We start from the raw sequence: 21577 nt of genomic DNA on the forward strand, positions 1-21577 counted from the left end.
TTTATGGGAATCCACCACCACTTGGTTCGATTTCCACCACAACTCTCTCTCTAACTTGGGATCAACCAGATGAGGACGCCGCCGCCATCGTTCAGATTGCCTGAGAAAAAAGTTAAAGCCCCCACATCCAGCCTTAATTAATATGTCATTGTTGTAAGTATCTTTCTTGTATTTCCTATATAGATACTGAGAAAAGCGTGTTTGAATAGTGAGCTTACCGGAAAAGCTTCTTTCTCCCTCTCTGGCCATCGGAACGACTTTAGGTCCTTTTTTGGAGAATCTTTCCGGTAGTGGGGAAACTTTTCCGGTCGCCGGAACTTTAATGTCCCACAGAGAGAGAGAGAGAGAGAGAGAGAGAGAGAGAGAGAGAGAGAGAGAGAGATGTATGGCTACTAACTTTGTGTTTCATTTTTTTCAACAGTGAGATGCAAAAATCAAGAAGTAAGCAGCGAGATCCGAGATTGAATGAGTTTTGGAAGGGCAGATAGATGTCTTGCTGTCTTGTTTGTAGTATTATATTGTTCCTTTAATTTTACCCAAACATGTAAATAGTAATAACAAGAAAGAATTGTCAGTTGTGTGCACTTTACACGTATGAGAAATGATAATTCCGGCCCATGTTCCAGCATTTGCACTACCTCTGGTATTGAATCATGGTGAGCTTTGTGAATCGGGTCTTTGTGAATCGGGTCTAGAACCCACATCACAAATTTTTAGAGTAAAATTTTCTGGGAATGCAAAAACAGATCTCATTTTTAGCAATACAATAGCTTTATACGGTGTCAACTTTCATCGCTCAATATGCATTATAAAACAAGCCTCATTTTTCATGGAACCTGATTCTAGGGATCCTTCAGCTCTGCTTCTAGGTTTAAGGAAAGAGGATGTTGGCCATAACAAATGTTCGAAGATCGCCACAATGGTTCACAGAAATGCTCAAATGCATCTATGGTGCCTCATGTGCTGCTCGTTGTGATGAACTGGTGTATACACTCCAAGATTTTGGTCTTTCAAGGCAGAAGCCATACATAGCTCTTAGATCCAATTCTTCTCCAAAAACCATTGCGACAAAAACATCAGACCCAGGAAAATTTTGGTTCTTATTTGTAGTGAACAGGCATGAATAATCTAATTCATATAAATTACCATTAAAAAAATCATATCAATCAAATCACTTGTAGAAAAAATTCCAACTCATATATATTAGCAGGGTAGTGTGTCCAAATACCTTCCACTGTATCTCAAAGACTTTGCAGATGAACCATCCTAAAGGAACTTGCATTTCTCCAAATAGCTATGAGAATGCTAAGCAATAACCACCAAGAAACTAATAAAATTAAAATAAAAATAAAAATCAGAACACTGATTTGACAAAGAAAGATCAAGAAGTATAAAAAGATTATGGCGAAAGCATGCTTAGCAAATGAAGAAAAGTGTGTGAAAGTGTAAGAAACGGCAGAAAGATCTACAACTGCTGCTTTGGGGTTATTTCATTATTATCCTAGCCGCTGCTGGTTTCATCTAGTCTAATCTTATAGTATTGCTTAGGAAGAATCCCTTAGAAATTAACTTCCTAATGAAGCACATCCTTGTATGCCAACTGCCCATACCCATATCTCCATTCTTCAAGTCAAAGCCAATCTTATAACTTCACCAATGCAAAGAAAAGGGAACTTCCAAACCCAAGAAGAAAAAGATGAAAGATAATTTATTCATAGATTTTACCTGAAAAAAGGTGCTTTTTTAAAAAAATCTCGAGTTATAACAGACCAGCAGCCCCCCTTCACACCCTGAAAATACGTAAAAGAGATGAAATAAATTTTGTTGGAATCCTCCAAAGCAAATGCTTTAATAGTAATATACATACACCCAAGGACTTCACCCTAAAAGGCCATAGCCTATGCAAGGGAAAAATATGTAAGTTAAAGGCTTATTCAAGAAAATAGTAGCTTCAAATGAAAACAAAAGAAAGACATGATTCAAATAGGAAAAAGGAAGAAAACCAATGGATAGGGACCTTTGCTAAAGTACATGAAGATCTAAAAAGGAAAAGAAAGTCATATCTTCAAAAAAAATCATCGAGAAAAGAGCAAAGATCAAATGAAAAAGAAAAGGTAAATGACTAATAAAAACATGCATGTATGAATAACTACTCATAGAACCATACAAAATCTGAATAGGAAACTTGTATATTTAAGTTACTTCAATTGTGTCCATGTCAATTTATAGACACATATACAACCAATTGTGAGGTCAAAGGCCCCAATTCATTCATACAAAGGTCTGAATGAATTTCATAAAGCCTTTTTTTTTGGGATTTTGAGGACCAAATTGTGAGTTCCAAATCCAATTATTGGACCCAAAATTTAATTGGGTTTGGAAGTAACAGTCAGTTCTAAAAATCCAAAACAAACAAGGCCCAAGGGGTTTAGCCCATGGCTCAAATCTGTAATCTTGAGGTCATAGGTTCAAGCCTAGCTTACTAATGAAATAAATAAAATAAATTAAAGCCATGTTTAGAAGTCGCGACAGTTTTTTCCACAATATATTAGTTTATCAAGTAGCAAAAGAGGGGCAACGATGGTGGAAAAAGGATAGAGATGAGAAGTTGTGAGCAGGAGAGCGAGGAGTGGCTAAAAAACAGGGAAAAGAAAAACTCTGCTCAAAATAGAGTTTTTGTTTCCCATATTTTTCAGCCACTTCCCACCATCTCCTCACTCATGCCCTCTCAATTCTCTCCCTCTCTCTCCATACCCCAACACTTGGTAAGCTAATAATGCCTGAAAAAAATCATTAGAAACAATTTATAGCCGGTTCCTATAAATTATCAGATAAAGTTCATATTGCTGAATAATTTCAACCCCGTATAGTATCAAGAAATTAGGAAGAAAGGTAGAACCATGCTATACCCCCATATTATTATCATGAGGAAAAGTGAGAAGGCTAGTAGAAAGTATCCACCTTGTTTGAATTTTTCGAGGACTGAGGAAAGATATATGAGCTCTGTTCAGCCAAGCACTACAAAGACCAATCTAATCGCCCAAATGTTTGTCTTCCATATCCTGAGCATTATGAGTAAGAAGAATGCTGTAATCTCCATTATTGTAACTACTGCAATGCCTGCACACAAATTAGAGGACTGAAAGCTTGCTGTCAGTCATGTGAGAGAACACATGGCACTTTGTTACAACATAATTCCGCATTGTCTTGTGCCTCTCCCGATTATCGGGAGTGACGCTTAAAACCACAACAACCTAAGAAGTGCTTGCAAAAATTACTAATGACATAACAAATGACGAAATGGATTAAAAAACCACTAACTGAAGGATAATGTTTTGCCGAATCCTTCAGATGAAGATTGATGAAAAGTTTGAACAACAATCATAAACGGAACATAAGCTATTAAGGATCTGAAGCACCCAATAATCACAAATTTCAAAGTGGAAGTGCTGGCCAGGTAAAAGATCTTTGTAAATATGGACAAAGCTATGAAGAATGTAGATATGAAACTAAGAAATATGTTGGAAAAGGATAAGAGAAGGCTACTATAGGAAAGAATGAGTGATGCCATCACTTTTAACTGAGACTTTCGTTGATAAAGCAGTTAGTGCAGCATAAAGCCTTTGAGAATATCCAATGAATGACTCCTAAAACAGAAAAATTTAACTTTCCTGAGAGCAAGATAGAATACCTATGGATGTGATTTGTAAAACTGTGCAACCTTGTATGGAAACTCTAAATCAATCGACACCATTACTCAATATTTATGGAGATACAAATTCTGTGCTTATGGAGTATTTGGCCATTTAGTAATGCAGAAAGTATGATGTTTAAGCCCACTTTTTAGAAGGTTGGCTTTGTGATTGGGATATGCTGCCCTTGTTTCTTGTTCGGGTGTTTTTTGGCAAGTTGGGTTCTTTATCTAGCTTCTATACAAGTTCTACAAAGCTCTGCATATCTGAAGATGCGCAAGAAAATCTATAAGAAGACAGCATAAGAAGCAGGAAGCAATAAAAAAATGAGTTTGACTAGCAAAAAAAAAGGTTTTAGACTTCACCCATCTACATTCACCGTACTAAACAGAAAGGTAACATTATATTCAGGTTTCACGTAATGACATTTCGAAGAAAGAATTAATTTCCTATTTTTTGGCTTCCTTCAAAAACAACTACAATTTATTTCGTCTTCATTAGTATTTTGGGAACCATGGAAGAATAGAAACAAAAGGCAACCCTAAAAGAGTTACTTCTCAGAGTTTTGAGCAGGAGGAAAGGAAATGTGACGAATGCCATGCCATTTCGACCAAACTAAAGGCCACAAAATTGTAGAAGCAGAGGTTTTAAAGCAACTTTCAGTAATATCCTTATAGAAGATCAGATAGAAAGAGACAGTATTAGTCATTTCATCTCAACCATTTAGAGAAGCAGAAAAAAACTTATATAATTAAACACAGCATCTTCTTCAAACCAACAATACCTTGTCATCCTTGTAAACCACATTAAAAGGGATTTCCTTGTTTATAATGTTGTCAAATCTGCACATATAACGAACTTTAATGATTTAATATTGATTTGATATATAGATTAAAAAAGCATAAAAATTGACACAAATCCCACTAAAAAAATGAAAGCCATACCTCTAAAAATAGTAAGTTGATGACAACACAACAAATATGATATTTCATCAAAAACAATATCAAAATGGATACTAACATAATTTTACTTATCGAAATGGATAGTAATGCAAGCAAACGTAGCTGAAAAAGAGAAAATGAAGTAATTTTACTTATCTTGGGAAAAACTATTTCAAAGGCAAGCAGATCGACCAGGCTTTGTACTCAACCATTTACCAAACCATTGGACTTTATGTTCTTCCTTTTAATAAATATCTGCAGCAATAAAGAGAATCAATATGTTAAAGATGAAACAACTTTTAAAATTAGCTAAAAGGAGGTGTGGATTGAAGAGAAGTGTTATAACATGTATGTAAAGTATGCTAAAAGGCAAAAAAATGTCCAAAAGGTAGTCACCAGCTTCAAGGTATTGAATACATGCAAGTTGTAAGAATTCAAAGGAAAAAAATAGTGGATGAAGGAATATACATCCACAAGAACAGTAATACGGTCACAGAAAACTAAAGTTAAAAGTTAGTAATAGCAGATTTAAAATGTCAATAAAACTAAATTTAAAGCCTGCTAATATCATGTTTAAAAAGCATTGGATGTTTTATGTTTTTTTTTGTATGCTTATCATGCTAGAATTCAATGGATGAAACACTCGAGAAAATAGCATCTGTTAACTTACCAACTTCTCCATCAGCTTAAGCTATTGGAGAACAGCGTTATTTATCTTTTATACTTTAACACTCCCCCGCACGTGTGGCTCACTTGGCAAACACGTGGCACATGACTTTGGCTCTGATACCATGTTAACTTACCAACTTCTCCAAAAGCTTAAGCTATTGGAAAAAGGCGTTATTTATCTTTTATACTTTAACAGCATCAAAATACTAACTGTATATCAATTTCAAAAAAAAGAAAACTAACTGCATATCAAAATACATCTCATACCCAAATATTTATGATCCTTAAATGATGTAACAAAAAGTGAAAAGGAAGAAAGAAACCAAAAGGTCAGATTTTCAAATCAACAAAGCAAAGTGCTCTACAAGTACCTCAATTCTACAATTGAAAAAACTAATTAATGTATTTCAAACAACTAATGCATTTCAAACACATTATAACATTCAATACAAAACAATGGATACTACAAACACCATTTCCAATTTTTTTTCAGGCAAGACACAGGGAGCTTCATTAAGGTAAACACATGTACAGAATGACACAATTCCATTATCACATATCCAACATGACATATATTAATTACAGATAATGGGAGAGCAAAAGGTTTAACAGCAATGCATAGACAAGAAGAATAGGCCTTATTTTAACAGAATTGAATCAATAGAGACAAAAAAAGAGAAGAGAAGAACCAAATTGAATCCACATCTATGTGGCATGCAAATTGAATCTACATCTAGGAGGCATGTTACATCAAAGCTCTAAGGGTATGCTTTCAGAAGACTAAAAAAGTTAAAAATATGAATCGTTCAAAGAGAACTAATAGAAATAAATCTGATGCAAGGCACTTCCTGTGTGATGTGTGATAATTAACTGCTCAAAACACATCAACAAATGAGAACTCTACACATCAAAAAAAAAAAAAAAAATTAGAACTCGTAACATGCTAAGATATCAAATGTGAACATGTTTGACAAACAAACATTCCATTTAAATTATCTTTTTTGGAATTGGAATAAAGGAGAACAAAATTTATGGGACAATGACATTCTTCTATAATGTCAATCAGGTGCTTTTTTTCAAATAAAAGCACTATATATTAAGTTACTCTCTCCAAAGGTTGAAGTTAGCAAGCTACAAATGCAGAACAAAAGTAGTTCAGGGCAAGAAACATGATAGTTTGATATCAACAACCAATGGATATATCAGCTAGCACATCAAAATAAAGAGTGGTGTTCATATCAATATAAAAGGGAGTAGTGCAATATCATCACCCTCGTTCTCCTATTTCAATTTTATGTATCTGTTATGTGAGAGTATAAAGATAAACTGCAGATAATTAATTACCTTATCAAATTTTGAAGTATCTTTGTAAAGGCCACCATGTTCAAAGATCTGCAATAAAGGAAATCAATAAAACAAAGACTTTAGAAGGAAAAAAAAACTGAGATGTATCAAAGTTACTAATGAAACAAAAGCATGATGGATAGATAAGAAGCAAGCCAAAGCTTTGGCTCCATAACATAGCAACTGTATAGCTCAAAATGGGTTTTTCCAAACGCAAATAATGACATACAATAAAATTTCCATATCAATAGTAATGTAATTTTAAATATAAGAATTTGTGCCCAAAAAGTAGGTGCATTTGAAGCCATTTGATTAATAAACCAAATTATGATGGAAAATAACATATCAAATGACTTACCAAATAAATAAAACAATGTTTTTTTTTTTATTACGCGGAAAGTGGGTGTAGAAATTATTTTTAAGTTCTCTGCTGATTTCCGGAACTGGGAGTGGCAGCTTCCGTGGAGAAACAACCAGATCTGAGGAGCAAAACCCTACATGTAGAAAGAAGAAGATTATTCCAATGAAAATGGAGAGGAAGAAGATTATTTCAATTAAACATGATAAGGAAAAGTTAAGAAAAAACAAAAGTTAGTCTGATCAAATATTCTCTCTGTGTAATGTATAAAGCTCTCTCTAGAAGGAAAACCATAAAATAGAAAGGGAGAAAAATCCAAGAGACTCTGTATCACACTGATTGTAGAAGAATAGACATAAATAAGGTAAAAAGCCCTATTGTTCCGACCCATATAGTTCCTCTAATTATGCAAGCTCCAAAGCCCAAAAAAAAATTATCAACTGCTTCATCAAAACGCATCTCAGAACTCTCAAGGTGAATGAATTTAATTTATACAAAAGTTCCAAAGTTCCAGGTGCGAGGGGGGACAGGTCAAATTTCAAAGGACTTTGGAATTTTGACATACCTCTATGAGATTTCAAATACCATACTTAAGTCGGTTCGAGAGACCCAAAATTCATTAGAAAACTAAAGGACTTTGGAATTTTGACTTACCTCTATGGGATTGCAAATTCAGTAGGCAGGAGAGAAATGAATCAATGATGTTGGTATACTTTCCATTTATTTTTTCTAATAAGAGAAGATTACCTCTTATTACTTTCCATTTATTTTTTCTACTAATCTTCGCTTACAAATTTTGCTTTTTTCCAATAAACCACCTTCTCGAGTGCCCAAACCTCCATCAACCTCACCCAAAACCTCTCTTGCATTATTTTTCACTTGTCTTCTATCCAAAAGCCCTAAAATATCCATTAAAAAAATTCTCAACCTTAAAATCATCTTTCAAACTCATCGTTATCCCGCACCCCTCTCGTCTTGTCCCAAAACTAATTTACACCTTGTGGGCATCCTTCTACACCTCCCCGACATATGTTTGCATCCCTCCAAACCTATCATAAACCTCAAAGAAATTCCCCCCTAATCTAATCACCTATTTTAGGACTCAAACCCTTAGTTTTCACCCATTTGTTTCATTCATATTCCCTACCACACCAGTCTACACCATACCGTCATCAATCTGCAACTTCACGGCATGTGTCTAATTGGCACCTCTAAACTTGCCCAATAGTCTTCTTGGAGGTATAGAATCTTCCTCATAGATATATTGATGTTGTTTTGAGACCTTCTGAGATTTTGTACGTGTGATTGAAATACATTCTTTGTAGGGTTGGTGAAATTTCCTGATTGTGAGAATTGTAACTTCGTGATATTCTTGCTACTTGCATGCTAATGTGTAGATTGATTATATAATTAAATTTACTCTTAGATTTGTCATATTCATTCCATTTCTAGATAACCCCATGCAAGTTTGATCCGTCCTACACCAGATTTGGTATCATATCCGAGCCTATGATTTAAGGTCTCATATCCATTCATTCTTTTGTCCTGAGATTCAACTCAACTCAACTCAACTAAGCCTTTGTCCCAAACCAGTTGGGGTCGGCTAATGAATCCTTTAGAAAATTTTCATGATGAGGGTGAAAGAATCTACCCCGTTCAAAATGACTAAGTCTAATCCTGAAACTAGTTGGGTTGATCTACATGGATCATTTTCTTCCATTCTCTCCTATCCAAGGTCATATTCTCTGTTCCTAGCTATTAAGTCATTCCTCACTGTTTCTACCCAAGTTCTTTTAGTCTGCCCCTACCTCTTTTTACTCCATCAACTTGGCATGAGTCGCGTATTATCACTGGAGCATCCAAAGGCCTACGTTGGATATGTCCAAACCATCTTAAGCACAAGTCGTCTCTTTATCCTGAGATTAGTCTTCTTTTTTTGTCGGTTTTCCCAAGAAATCTTGATTATGGAATCCAACCGAAATTAAGTTGTTGGAAGGCCTAAACACCAAATTTGAAGGGTTGCAGTCCCACTTAGCGTGGATCCCACTATCCAAGATTTCCAGGCATGTCTTCTAGCCTTAGAGACTACACCGTTTGTATAGAGTTAGAAGGTACCCTTGGCTGAAAACGCGCCTACACATGCCCCAGCACCTTCCCATGTCCAACCACAACCACCTATTCTCAGGATCCTCTCCTCATCCACCTTTTAGGCACCCACACCCGGGATATGCTCTACGATTTGAGTGTCCCCAACATCCAAGTTATGCTACATGGCACAAGGATCCCCATTATCTGGATATGCTCCATGACATGAGCAACACAGCGTCAAGGTTATGACCCCGGTCAAGGTTGTGGACCTCGACACAATCTCTCTCCTTCAGATTGGGACGAGTTTGGAGAGTGAGATAGGATCAGAGAGGATAAAACAGAAGATGTCACAATAAAGTGATGGTTGAAGCTCCTACTTTTGACGGTCGGCTTGACCCGGGTTATGCTTTGATTTTTGTGGTAAAACGTGCAGGTTAAAGTGGGTTGAAAATTTGATTCCAAATCATATTTCCTCATGTAATGTTAGGTCTATATCCTGCTATAAAATTGGCAGGTTATCCCGACAACCTTCTCTGCAAACAATTTGGCTGTTGAAACCATAGTTTCAAAACTCCCCCGTGTCATCGTTGACTCCCCCGAGTCGACTCCCTTTTGCCTTGGCCGCATTCTTATTTGAGTCCGCGTTTTGCCCTACAAATTTAATCAAATCTCCTTTGACTCTCCTGATTTATGACCGTGTCAACCGAGTACTCTGCCACGTCAACCACAGTCAACCAAGTCATTTCGAGCCGATTAGGATTTGCTTTGGCTGCATTTTGATTTGTGTTCGCGTTTTGAAACATTGGTTGAAACAATGAACCAGCTAAATTGGTTTTCTCAAGAATATACTTGTTTCCATAGAACCAAATTGCACTTTTATCTCTGGGTAAACCCGGTTGGACAACCGGTCCAGTTTTGTTCCAGTTTCATTTTTAGAAGACTGGTGTTGTTTTAGTTTTAACAAAGCTAGTGACATTGAGTTGCTGACTTAGTGTGTTGGGATCCTCCGAGGTGTTAGATTCGGCAAACCCCAAAAAGTAGGATTCATGGATTCGGTAATTTTTATTAAATAAAATAAAAAATAAAAATTTTTAAAATTTGAAAAATTTGAGGGTGGGGGAAGGGGGTCTATGCTTGCGGGTGGAGTCAAAGAAGAGGGGGCAAGGGGGTCTATGCTTGCGGGTGGAGCGTCGTGGCGCTAGGATTTTTATTAAGAGAAGACGGGCTGTGTTTTTATTAAAAAAAAGTTTAGAAGAAAACGCATTCAAAGGAAAAATATACGGGTTTCATATTTTAAGGAGAAAACATTGTGTCGGATTCGCCCCAAAAAAAGGATTCGTGCAGGTCACGGTTACCAAAAAAATCAGGATGCGTCCCACAAGAATCCATGTACAATTCGCGTATCGAAACGTATCGACGCGGATTTGGCATAGGGAGCAAAGAATCCATGCAACACGGGTGTTTACTTTAGTAGTTATATGAGCTGCGTTTGGTTTGTAAACTTAATTTGCTTACCAAGTGCAGATTGGGGTTTTGTAAAGTCATTATTTATGATCATTGTTAGCCCATAAAAGGTCGTTTATCAATGATGCCGACAATTGGCCTTGTCAGGAGTCGATAGAGCAAGGTTTAGAGATCTTCTACTTTCTTCCTCCTTAAGGTCTTTCTCTTTCTTTGTACATATTCTTTTCTTACTTGTATTGACCTCCTAGGTCGCTTGTTTTTCCTATATTCTATTGATAAAAGTTCCATAAAAAAAAAAAAAAAAAAACTGTAATCTGTTCAGGATTGTGTATGCTTAAAACTCTTTCTTATATATTGGCTTTTTTTCCTGGCCAACTCAAATATTCTGTGTTTAGTGCATCCAATTCTGGGTTAGTCATAGGATTTTCTAATTCTTGTTTAATATTGGATGTGGCAGGTCATTTATGGAATCTCATTTGCCTGCATTTAAAGATGGTAATTCGCAGCTAGAGGTGGTCACTGAACTCATTCGTGGTCAACATCCACATTTGAAGGGCTTTTACAGTAAGATTTTGAATTTTTTCTTTTCTTAATTTACTCTAAAATAAATAGAACCTCCCACACTTTCTCAATGATTGAAATGTTTACAGAATTTCTTGAAACAACAAAATGCTTTTATGTTTGAGAAGGAACTTCACGACTGCATGAAGCTTAGTTTCTAATCATCTTTTCCGCTGTTTTAGAGACTAAGGACCTCTTTAGATGCCACCAAGAACGGTCCTTGTTTGCAAATAAAATTATTTGAGTTTAGTCTTCTACTCTTCTTTGCAAATAGAACATTATGGCCTATTTGGAAGCCATTAACCGTGCCATATTTCAACTTATTATAACTCAAATAATTGTATGAAACTTTAAATCCATTTGCATATAAGACCATGTGCAAATAATTTTTAAAGGTATTCAAAGAGGCCCAAGACTTCAGTATTAGCAACTGTGTATTTTACCATTAAAAAAAAGCTTCAGTATTAGATTTGTATGTCATACTATGCTCCGTGTAGAACTCATAATTGGACTTCTTGATTCTTGTATGTTGCCCTTTCAGTTTTATCAGTGATATTCTCTTGGTTTTTGAGTCTTCTAGTCCTAAAGCTTCTGGGAACTTCAATCCTTGGATCTAGAATGATGGTTATTTTGATATCATATCCTTTCCGGTGGCATGGGATTCATACTTTGTAAAATTTGTAATCAGAATGGAAGATTCTTAAGAACAGAAAATGTGTTCTTGCATATGTGCCAAAGTTAGTTGAAAATGATTCCGTAGGACTTCCATTTTATGTTCTCTTGACCTTTGTGCGCTTGCCTACAAGTACATTAATGTCAAACCTTATTTTGTGAAACTATAAACCTATAGAGCCCCTGATGAAGCTGACCCTGCTGTCACAGAATTAGTGTTCCTGACTTGATCCCCTTTGTAGCCAAGCTTGTACGTAGAGAAATAAGTTTGAAAATTGTAGACTAATTTGGAAGTGAATTCGATATTCTAGAAGAATGTCATATATTCTTTGAGTACAAAGCCGTCATAGAGATTCACAGAAGTTCTAAAGATCTAATTGTGTTTTATCTGGATAATGCAGAATGGTCTAGGTTTATTTACCTTAAAATCATGTTGTGTTCGGGTTGATTCCTATTCATTTTCTAGAAAAAGCTCAACCCGACCCGACCCCCACCCCCCAACCTCCACCCCACTCTAACAGAGTCTTAAGGTTAAGTGTCCTCCCCAAAAAATTGTTAAGCTTTGAGGGAAGACAAATGAGTTAGAAACATATACAAATGTAGCTTCTACAATCCTCGTTACTCCACTATAAGGTAGCTAAAATCCATCGCCCATAAAAACCTTACAACGGGCATTACAAGGCAATTTCCTACTACATATGCTTGTCATATAAAAACAGAGATATGTAGTCAATCATCTACGAAGAAAAGCAAATCCATGTACTTATAAGAATGCCATGGGCTATAGAACCCCTTGTCACACAATTGCATTACTCAAAACAGTAAATCAATGCTAAGAAAGCAGACAAGATGAGTTGACAATATATATAGCATGAATTTACTACGATTCTTCAGCATCAAACACAAACAAATAGCAACATTTTGCCACATACTGAGAAGCTTGTAATAAGCTCTATAGATGATAGATGTTCCATCAATGAGCATTACACGACCATTCACGGCACTTAAATTGGCATCTCTCGCTTTTAACTTGGAAGAGTCTAGAAGCGTGTCATGGAGTATTTCACTATCAAATTTAGAAGATATCCTCGAAGTATTTTGTGAGGTTGTCGTATCATCAACTTCTGATAAATCTGACTCTGAACCACTGGATAATTTGGAGTATCCCTGATAGAAATCACTAGTTTAAATATTTACTAGAAAATAGTGAGTCCAATAATCACTCAAACACATGTTGCTTATTTCAAATGATGTTAAATGCACAACCAAAATTTATTCAGCATGTCCAAGCATGCATTTTACAAAACGTCTATTGCAAAACAACAACCACTTATTCATCTTGTCCTAGCATACATACCACAATAAAAAAGGAAAACAAAGGGCCATTTTCCAAGTAAAATTGTACTAATACTTGTTGTTGATTGTCTCTATAAGGGCATTTTGTATCTTTTATTTAAGTTGCATTACTCTTTATTCCATTTTATGTCTTTTGTGTATGTATTGAACGGATCTTACTTTCAACATTACAGTAGTGTGTTATCTCTCTTTCACAATGATATAAGAGCAACAGGCAAAATAGATTTTGGAGTACTTAATTGAACTGTGATGTTTCTCATCTCATTCACCACTGGAAAAAATTAACTGCGTCGATCATTGACTTGCTGAGTCGGCTCACTTTTACAATGGCCAAGTGATGAAGGTTGTAGGCCCCATAACGGGCAGATTTGACCATTAGGACAGCTTACGAATTTATTTCCATGTTATTTAGTTTCTAGGATTTTTATTTCCATGTTTTAGTTTTCAGGGCTTTTATTTTCGATATTATTTTATTTCTAGGTTATTTCAATTGCCTATATAAGCCCTCATGTATTAGGGACTTTAGAACTTTGATGAATTAATAAATTGAGAATACAGATTCTCCCCTATTTCTCCTCTTCTTCCCTTTCTCGTCTTCTTCTTCATTCCCTCTTTCTCCTTTCTTCACCTCTTTCTCCTCTACTCTTCTCTTTCCCTTCTTCTATTCTGCTTCTCTTCCTCTTCTTCTTCTCTTTCCCCCTCTTTCTTCTACTCTCCTCCCCTGGGCCACATCATCGAGTTCGGGTCCGAATCAGGATTTTGAAATACTAAGAATTGACTACATACATGGTGATTTTATTGGAAGGCTGTTGGAAATGCATGATAAAATGTATATAAAACGTGATGGGGTTGATAAAAGGGTCTGGATATGGAACACACATGGTGATTTTTCTGTCAGATCTTATTATAGTCATCTTGTGACTAGCTTGGTGTCCTCCAAAATTGTAAGTGTGTGAAAATTTCAATCTCCACCTTCGGTTACTACCTTTGGATGGGCGGCTCTGAAAAATCACATTCAAACGGTGGAATTCCTATGGAAAAGGAAGATTTTGATTGTCAATCATTGTTCTGTGTGTATGGAGTATGAGGATCCAGTGGACCATCTTCTAATCCATTGCAAAGGTAGCAAGGGAGATTTGGTGCAAGGTGATCCGAAGGTTTGGTATTTGTTGGGTTTTTCCGCAAAATTTACCAGACTTGTTTTTAGTGTGGTCCAAGGTGCCTTGGAAAAGCAAGGGTAGAATTCTGTGGAAGATGTGTTTCTTGGCAATCATTTGGGTAATATGGAAGGAAAGAAATACGAGGATCTTTAAAGGAAGGGCCAAGAATGCACAATTCTTTTTCTTGAAAGTCATTGCTTTGGTGATTTCTTGGGCTAAGTCGCTTCCCTCTTTTGCTTTTCTCTCCTCTTTCGACCTCTGGGAAAGATGGGGAGAGGTTTGTGGTTGTGAGGAGATCAAGCAAAAATTGGTTCAAAAGTGGATTCCTCCATTACCGGGTTTTGTAAAACTAAACTTTGATGGATCCAGTTTTGGGAATCCGGGCCCTGCCAGTATTGGGGGTGTTCTTAGAGATGATGAGGGAAAGGTATTGTGGGCTTTTGGCAGCCCGCTTGGCATAGCCGATGCCACGGAAGCCGAGGTAAAGACTGTATACCAAGGCTTGAATCTTGTAACTCAAGATGATCGAGATAAGGTTATAGTGGAGGGAGATTCTTCCAATGTTATTCGGTGGCTAAACGGACCACAAAAGCCTCCATGGAGATTTGACAATTTTTTTGATGAAATGTTCGACACAGCTAAGTCTAGGTGGATTGAATTTCACCATGTTCGACGTTCGACAAATGAGGTGGCAGATGGCTTGGCTAGAGTGGGTGTATTGCTTGCGGCATTGGCTCTTTATGATGAGCTCCCTCCTTGAGTTTCTTTGTGCTTGTATTTTTCTCTTGTTTCTTCTTGTCTGTTGAACAGACCATCTCGGTCATCTTCTTTGTTCTTTAATAAGATTTGGCTAACTTGTTAAAAAAACAAGAAGAATTGACTACATACATATTGCATGCAAAGTTCAATTTTCATTATCCTACATTGTTTCCTCCCCTTGTAAACATCCAACCGAGTCAACAAGTTGCAAACTCCGCAAGCATCTTCATCAAATACTCGTGGTGATCCATGGATCGTGAATAGGGGTGTAAACGAGCCGAGCCGAGCCGAGCTTGGCCAGGCTCGGCTCTGCTCGTTAAGCTCAAAAGCTCGGCTCGAGCTCGGCTCGGCTCGGTCAGGCTCGCGAGCCTTACCGAGCTCGGGTTATATTAAGTTCACACCCCTCATCTTCCCTGGACAGCCCTATCTAGTGTAATTTGACTACTTTTTTTACACTATGGGGGGTGGTCCAAGTAACAAATGGGGTTCCAAAAATGAAGTGACATATTTTGCCTCCCCCTTTCACTCCCTGGACAACCCTTTTAGTGTATATATTAATATATAATATATATATTTAAATATATTAAATTCTTAACGAGCCTTAACAAGCCGAGCCGAGCCGAGCCTGGCCTAAATCGGGCTCGGCTCGTTAAGCTTAACGAGCCTGGCGACCCGGCTTGGCTCGGCTCGTTAAGGATTCGAGCCGAGCTTTTTTCGAGCCGAGCTCGAGCGAGCTTCCAAGCCCGAGCCAAAATTGACACCCTTAATCGTGAACAATGCCAGAACCACATCAAGACCAAGAAAACTCTTGCGAGAATAAGCACAACTCACATTACCCAGAAGCAGTAGAGCACATGACCTCCCTCCCTACGAGGGCTTCCCTTTAACACTCGGTCACCAAGGGTTTTACACCACCAATAATCTATCAGAAACTAGTTTGAGCAATTAAATTGGCGGTTAAATGAAAAATCAAGAAAAATAATGAGCAAGAGAAATTTGGTGCAGCAGAAATAGAATGGTAATGAGTTATATACTTAAATCCAACCCAAAACAAAACCAAACATATAGCTCGATCAATGACAAAGAGAGTAAAATAAGGTGGTGCCGCAAACAAAAAATAACAGAGAAGGCAAAAAATATTTGCATAAATTTCAATTTTTGTAATTAATCAAAACCATCCTAGACCTTTCCTATATGATTTTCAGCTTTAAAATATTCTAAACAAGATAGAATTCTTCATGACAAAAGTATAGACTTTCCAAGCTAACCCAAATTTCTTCTAAATATATATATACCCTTAAACAAGATAGAATTCTTTCATGACAAAAGTATAGACTTTCCAAGCTAACCCAAATGTCTTCTAAACATATATACCCTTCTATCCTAAATTGTTTTTTATTATAAACCATGACTAATTCAACCTTATTCAACTTCAATCTCCTTGATGCAAAATGGAAACTCTAGAAGCTTCAAATAATCTCATCTTCACCCAAAGCATGGGCTTTCAAAAACAAAATAGACATATTTCAAGAGTTAAATAGTATCACCAACATTCATAAAAATTTATTTCTTGGAATCCATCCTTCTCCAATTTCTAGTTTAACGGACCTATGGATTCACACTACAACACTCCCTCCCGGTTGGAGAAAATTCAGCCCCAACAAATTGATCACCCAACCAAATTATCTTCAAATTTTGAATGAAGATAGTGTCGAGATCCCTACCACTGTATGAGGTAGTTGGAATAGAGAACCACATCTTTTTCATATATTTCAAAAATTCTTGTTCAGTTATTTTCGAAAAGACTATATCATCTTCTTGATGGAAGTTCACATGATCACCATGAATTTAGTCTTTATCTTATTTGAGAAATTTGTTCAGAAGCTTTGAAGACTAAATTAGTGAAATTGAATTTAACCCACAAAATTAATAGTGAGATTCCATCAACGGTGTAGTCTTCATCCTTTTTCATGAATTCATCAATGGATGCATCATAAATTCACTCATCAATTGGAGACCCTGTTGTCCGTTATAATATTCAGCAAAACAGACTCTTCATAAAACTCGAAATCATTCGCCACCTCCAAATAGATACAGTGTAGATCACGAATTTTTTTCAGGCAGTACTTCAAAACTTTCATCTTCAATAGCACGTTCGATGAAGTACAACTCCTCTTATGCAAAAGTTTGACGAAGGCTTAATCATCCATTTCCAGATGTTAAGTTTGGTTCCCTGAATTTATCCATACCAATTTCCACCAAATTGAACCCCATTTCCAACTCCCGGTTGGGTTTGAGCTTGACTTCCACCTTGGACACGTTTTGGTTGATTGTTAGAATTCTCTTTAAGGATCATCGACCTCCATCGGCATGGCCTCGACCAACCCTTACTGCAAGAATTGGATCTCGCCCATAACTCGAAACATTTGTCTCGCCAAAGTATCTAATTCTCTTATTATGACATTAACAATCACAAAGCACTGATTGATAATCCCTCGATCACTAAAACTTCAACGAATATGATTACTAAATACAAAATGGTGCAATAAAAATAGAACAAGAGTTATGAATTTAAATACAACAATAACACACATCTATACAAGAGGGATGATGTGTGTTTTTGAGGATGATGAAATGGATAAAGCAGTTGGAGGTGCAATTGAAAACTCAACGAAAAGTACCTAAGCAATGTAAATTGAAGCCACGGATCAGAAGATTTATCTTAGTACTATCGTTTTCTTCTTCTTCTATCTTCTTCTTACATTGGATCTTCAGAAAATGTATTCTTCTTAACGCAATCTCCACATTTTTTTCTTCTTCCCATTAAAAAACTTTCTTAAACCCTAAACTCTTTTCATTTCGTTAGAAACTCTCTTCTTTATTAATCCTAATTCTTTTCATCCTTCCATAACCTCTTTGTTTCTAATCTTTTGAGCATTCGACAGTCGTGATCTATGTTTCATCTTTTTATATTTTCATCAATTGTACTTAATACATATGTCAAACCTCTAATCTTTTCTTCATCTCTAAATCCTTTAATCCTCGTAATATTGGATAGATGTATCTGTTGTTACTTCTCTTTTATTTTTTCTGCCATAGATTTCTAATCTATGTATATTTTGATGTATTACAGAGTACACGACTGTGTGGCAACAGTTTTGATTCTATCTTTGCTTTCTTGATTCCTGATCCTGAGTTCTACGCCTATATTCATCCATATTCTCTTTCTTTAATTTTTAAGATTCCCTTTATAAGATATCCTACATCAGTTGGTATCAGAGCATTTCCTATTGAGTTTTCCTCCATCAATAATTTTTGCAAGATCTGTAATTTCAAGCACATCCCTACAATTTCTCGAATCTATTACCCTTCCCATAGCCCGTCCAACATCGGTTGGTATCAGAGCCCCCTTTGTGCTTTCCTACATCAGTAATTTCTACAAGATATGTAATTTTCTGCACATCCCTACAATTTTTTGAATTTATTACCCATCTCATAGCACGTCCTACATCAGCTAGTGTCAGAGTTGTAGTTCCTAATGTGTTAAGAGGTAGTAAGACCTAAACGGGAGGGATGATCTACGTTGTTGAGGATGATCGAACAGATAGAGCAGCTAGAGGTGCAATTGAAAGCTCAACGAACAGTTCCTAAGTGATGTAAATTTCAGCCAAGGAAACCAAGAAGTTTGACAGTGTGTGGCGATGTTGAATTTCCTGACCTCTAGTGAATTGCGTGGAGTGTCGAGTTTGTGCTATGCATCTCTACTGCCTAGATGAGTTCATAATTGAATAAAGAGGTACTCATAGGAAGTTTGAATTACGCACTTCAATTGATCATGTTCAGTAACAATCTTCTTTTGAGGTAGATCAACCTATGCACTTGACGAGGTCGAGCCATTTCAAGCGGGAGAGATTTATGAGGACCATCATTCATGAAATCCAATAACGAGAGGCAGGGGCTTTGGTGATTCAAGAAGTGTTGAAACAAGGCCCACAAGTCCAAAAAAAAAGGGAGCCACAAGCAGGGAGGAACCACTTTGTGACATGTTTGACTATGATCAAATCATTCATGTGTAAAATTAGGGATTAAGAGGGTTGTCGTATCACATGAGGGAGTTATTTGTTTCAATTAGCTTTTGCTTTAACTCAAATAGTGCAAGTATGAATGTATTGTGTTTTTGTATGTTAGGAGATTTGTTTTATTTAGGATCGTTGGTAATTGAGGCGTTTTAACTTCAAAGCTAGTTAGGAATCTAATGCTAATATTCGTTGGAACTTGTCTATAAAAAGGACCGAAATCTGTATTAAGCACGGTTGACGGAAATCTATGCTGGATTTCGCAGTACACGATTGTGTTGTAACAGTTTGGATTCTATCTTTGCTTTCTTTCTTCATTCCTGATCCTAAGTTCCATGCCTATATTGATTCATATACTATTTCTGTACATTCTAAGATTCCCTTCATACAATATCCTACATCAGTTTGTTTACTTTCTGCAAGATCTATAACTTTAGCACATCCCTACAATTTCTTGAATTTATTACCCTTCCCATAGCCTGTACTGCATCACAGATGATTGTATAAAGAGATCTAACAATACCTTTTTGGACACGGTAGCTGAATTAGGATGCAAAGGGAATTCCAGCTGGCTGTAGCACAAGTTTCCAATCCTCTGAATAACTGAAAATTGCCCTCCTGACCGGTGAAGATTTCGCCAAAAAGAATGGATATGATGTTTTGAGGACCACTAGCATGCCATAGTCATACCATCTAAGCAGATAAATCCCACAAAATCCCCTTGCATACATAGAGTGGCATGATAATCTGATCATAAGAAGCAAAAGTATAAAGAAAATAGACAGAATCTAACAATGAACGCTTCAGTTCTCAATAAGACCCTAGCATGTGGCCCATTTTCAAATATTTTTTATGCAATGAAAGTATATTTTCAGAATAAAAGGAATATATACAGAAACTCTCAAAATACGACCGTGCATATAATTCCAAGTTCTGAGAGTAATACATTCCACACCAAGTTTATCTGGCATTCCATGTGGGTCCTATCTCCAAACATCTATGTAATCAATTAAGAGGAATCAAACATACAATTTTAAGGTCCACATTCATCGCCTAATTAACAAATTTTCCATTTAAAGAGACCAAGGAAATATCAAATTAAGCAAGCTTAGGGGCATTGTGTCCTCCGATAATATTAGAGGACATGAGCGATACATAGATGCTCTAGAGTGTGAACTAACCTCAGATGGTAAAACTCATCTCACATTCTCCACTTTTGAACCAAGGAAATAGCGATGCTGATGATAATGAGGACGAAGACAATGACGTTTTACAATTTTATGTAAGATTGATATGTTTATTTAACGCTTGAGACTACGAACTTGTATCTTTTATTAATTTCGAGATAATTACCCAATATGCATAGGTTTTGATGAAAGTGTGTAAGTTGGCTAATGGCGAATTGTTAGTAAACGATTCATATTATTATATTTTTCTTTTTTAATGGTACGATACATAATATTATATTAAATTCCTAATCATGAAGTTTCAAATTAAATTAATGGATTTGAATGAAAAATAGATAATTACTCATTTTATTGTTGTTTTGTATATGTTTATATTTTTCAAATTTTGTACAAAAATCTGAAAAAAGAAATTACAATTTACAATTTGAAATGATTTGAACTTTATTTCAATTTAAGATTCGATTCTGATTTTCAGAACCTTGCCTATAAGGTGTCTCTAAGGTTCATGAATACAAAAAACAAAGTACCCAGTAATTGAATTCATCTAAAAGTCATTGTATCCTCTCTAGAAAGGGATTTTACCTGAGTAAGACCATAATTGAAATTTAATATGTAATTCTTTATTCGTTCTAGTGACAAAAGTTTCACGTTTTTAATAGTTCTTAAACTGATAAGAGAACGTTTCTCATGTAACTTCTAATTTGATTTGTCAAGGTTTTTAGCCTTTTACAGTGTCTCAGTTTAAAAAAGTATATAAACCATGTCAAATAAACAGAGAAAGGGAGAAACTAAAAAGGAAAGTGAAGAAAATGTAGGGTTTACCATATTTTCAATCCAAAATCAAAGACGGGGCCTTCGAAGAAGAATATGGATACCACTCGATTTTGCATTTAGTTTCTCTTTGGAATGGGCTCAATGGGGTAAAAGTTTGGCCTTATGAGCCTGGCCTAAGCCCGAACAGGGTCTGGGCGGATTTTCCAACCCTCGGGTGGGCTTAGGTTCACTTTTGCAGGCCCGAGCCAGCGTTGGGTCGGGTCGGGCTAAGGGTTGATACCTCGGGCCAGCTGGACCCTGTTTACACTATATGCCATATTTTGATATTTACACCAACACATCTTATCTTTTAGTATTTGAAAAACTTATTACATTTTCCAAAATGCACTTACAAGCCAATTAAAGAAGAAAATACGGCTTGGTTTGTGTTGTTATAAAAACATGGTTGTGCCGATAATCAAGGAAGGACGGTACCC

The 21577-nt window shown here is 36.3% G+C and overlaps 1 long non-coding RNA gene across 8 annotated transcripts; it reads right to left on the reverse strand.

Moving 5' to 3' along the window:
- Positions 1-434: 434 nt before the first annotated feature.
- LOC143861888 (uncharacterized) lies at positions 435-21288 on the reverse strand. Of its 8 annotated transcripts, XR_013240049.1 has the most exons (10): positions 21150-21288; positions 19664-19887; positions 12722-12956; positions 7005-7140; positions 6647-6694; positions 4477-4888; positions 2962-3139; positions 1726-1790; positions 1229-1327; positions 435-1047 (listed from the first exon to the last, which is right to left on the reverse strand). It is a non-coding gene; the product is annotated as an uncharacterized LOC143861888 (long non-coding RNA). The 8 variants fall into 8 exon arrangements; XR_013240052.1 differs by lacking the exon at positions 12722-12956 and having other exon boundaries at positions 2962-3062; XR_013240050.1 differs by lacking the exon at positions 12722-12956 and having other exon boundaries at positions 2962-3120.
- Between the last annotated feature and the right edge of the window lie 289 nt (positions 21289-21577).

Source organism: Tasmannia lanceolata, unplaced genomic scaffold (assembly GCF_043159265.1).
Source record: "Tasmannia lanceolata isolate RefF3 unplaced genomic scaffold, GAP_Taslan_0.1 ptg000037l, whole genome shotgun sequence".
In the NCBI taxonomy this organism is placed as follows: Eukaryota; Viridiplantae; Streptophyta; class Magnoliopsida; order Canellales; family Winteraceae; genus Tasmannia; species Tasmannia lanceolata.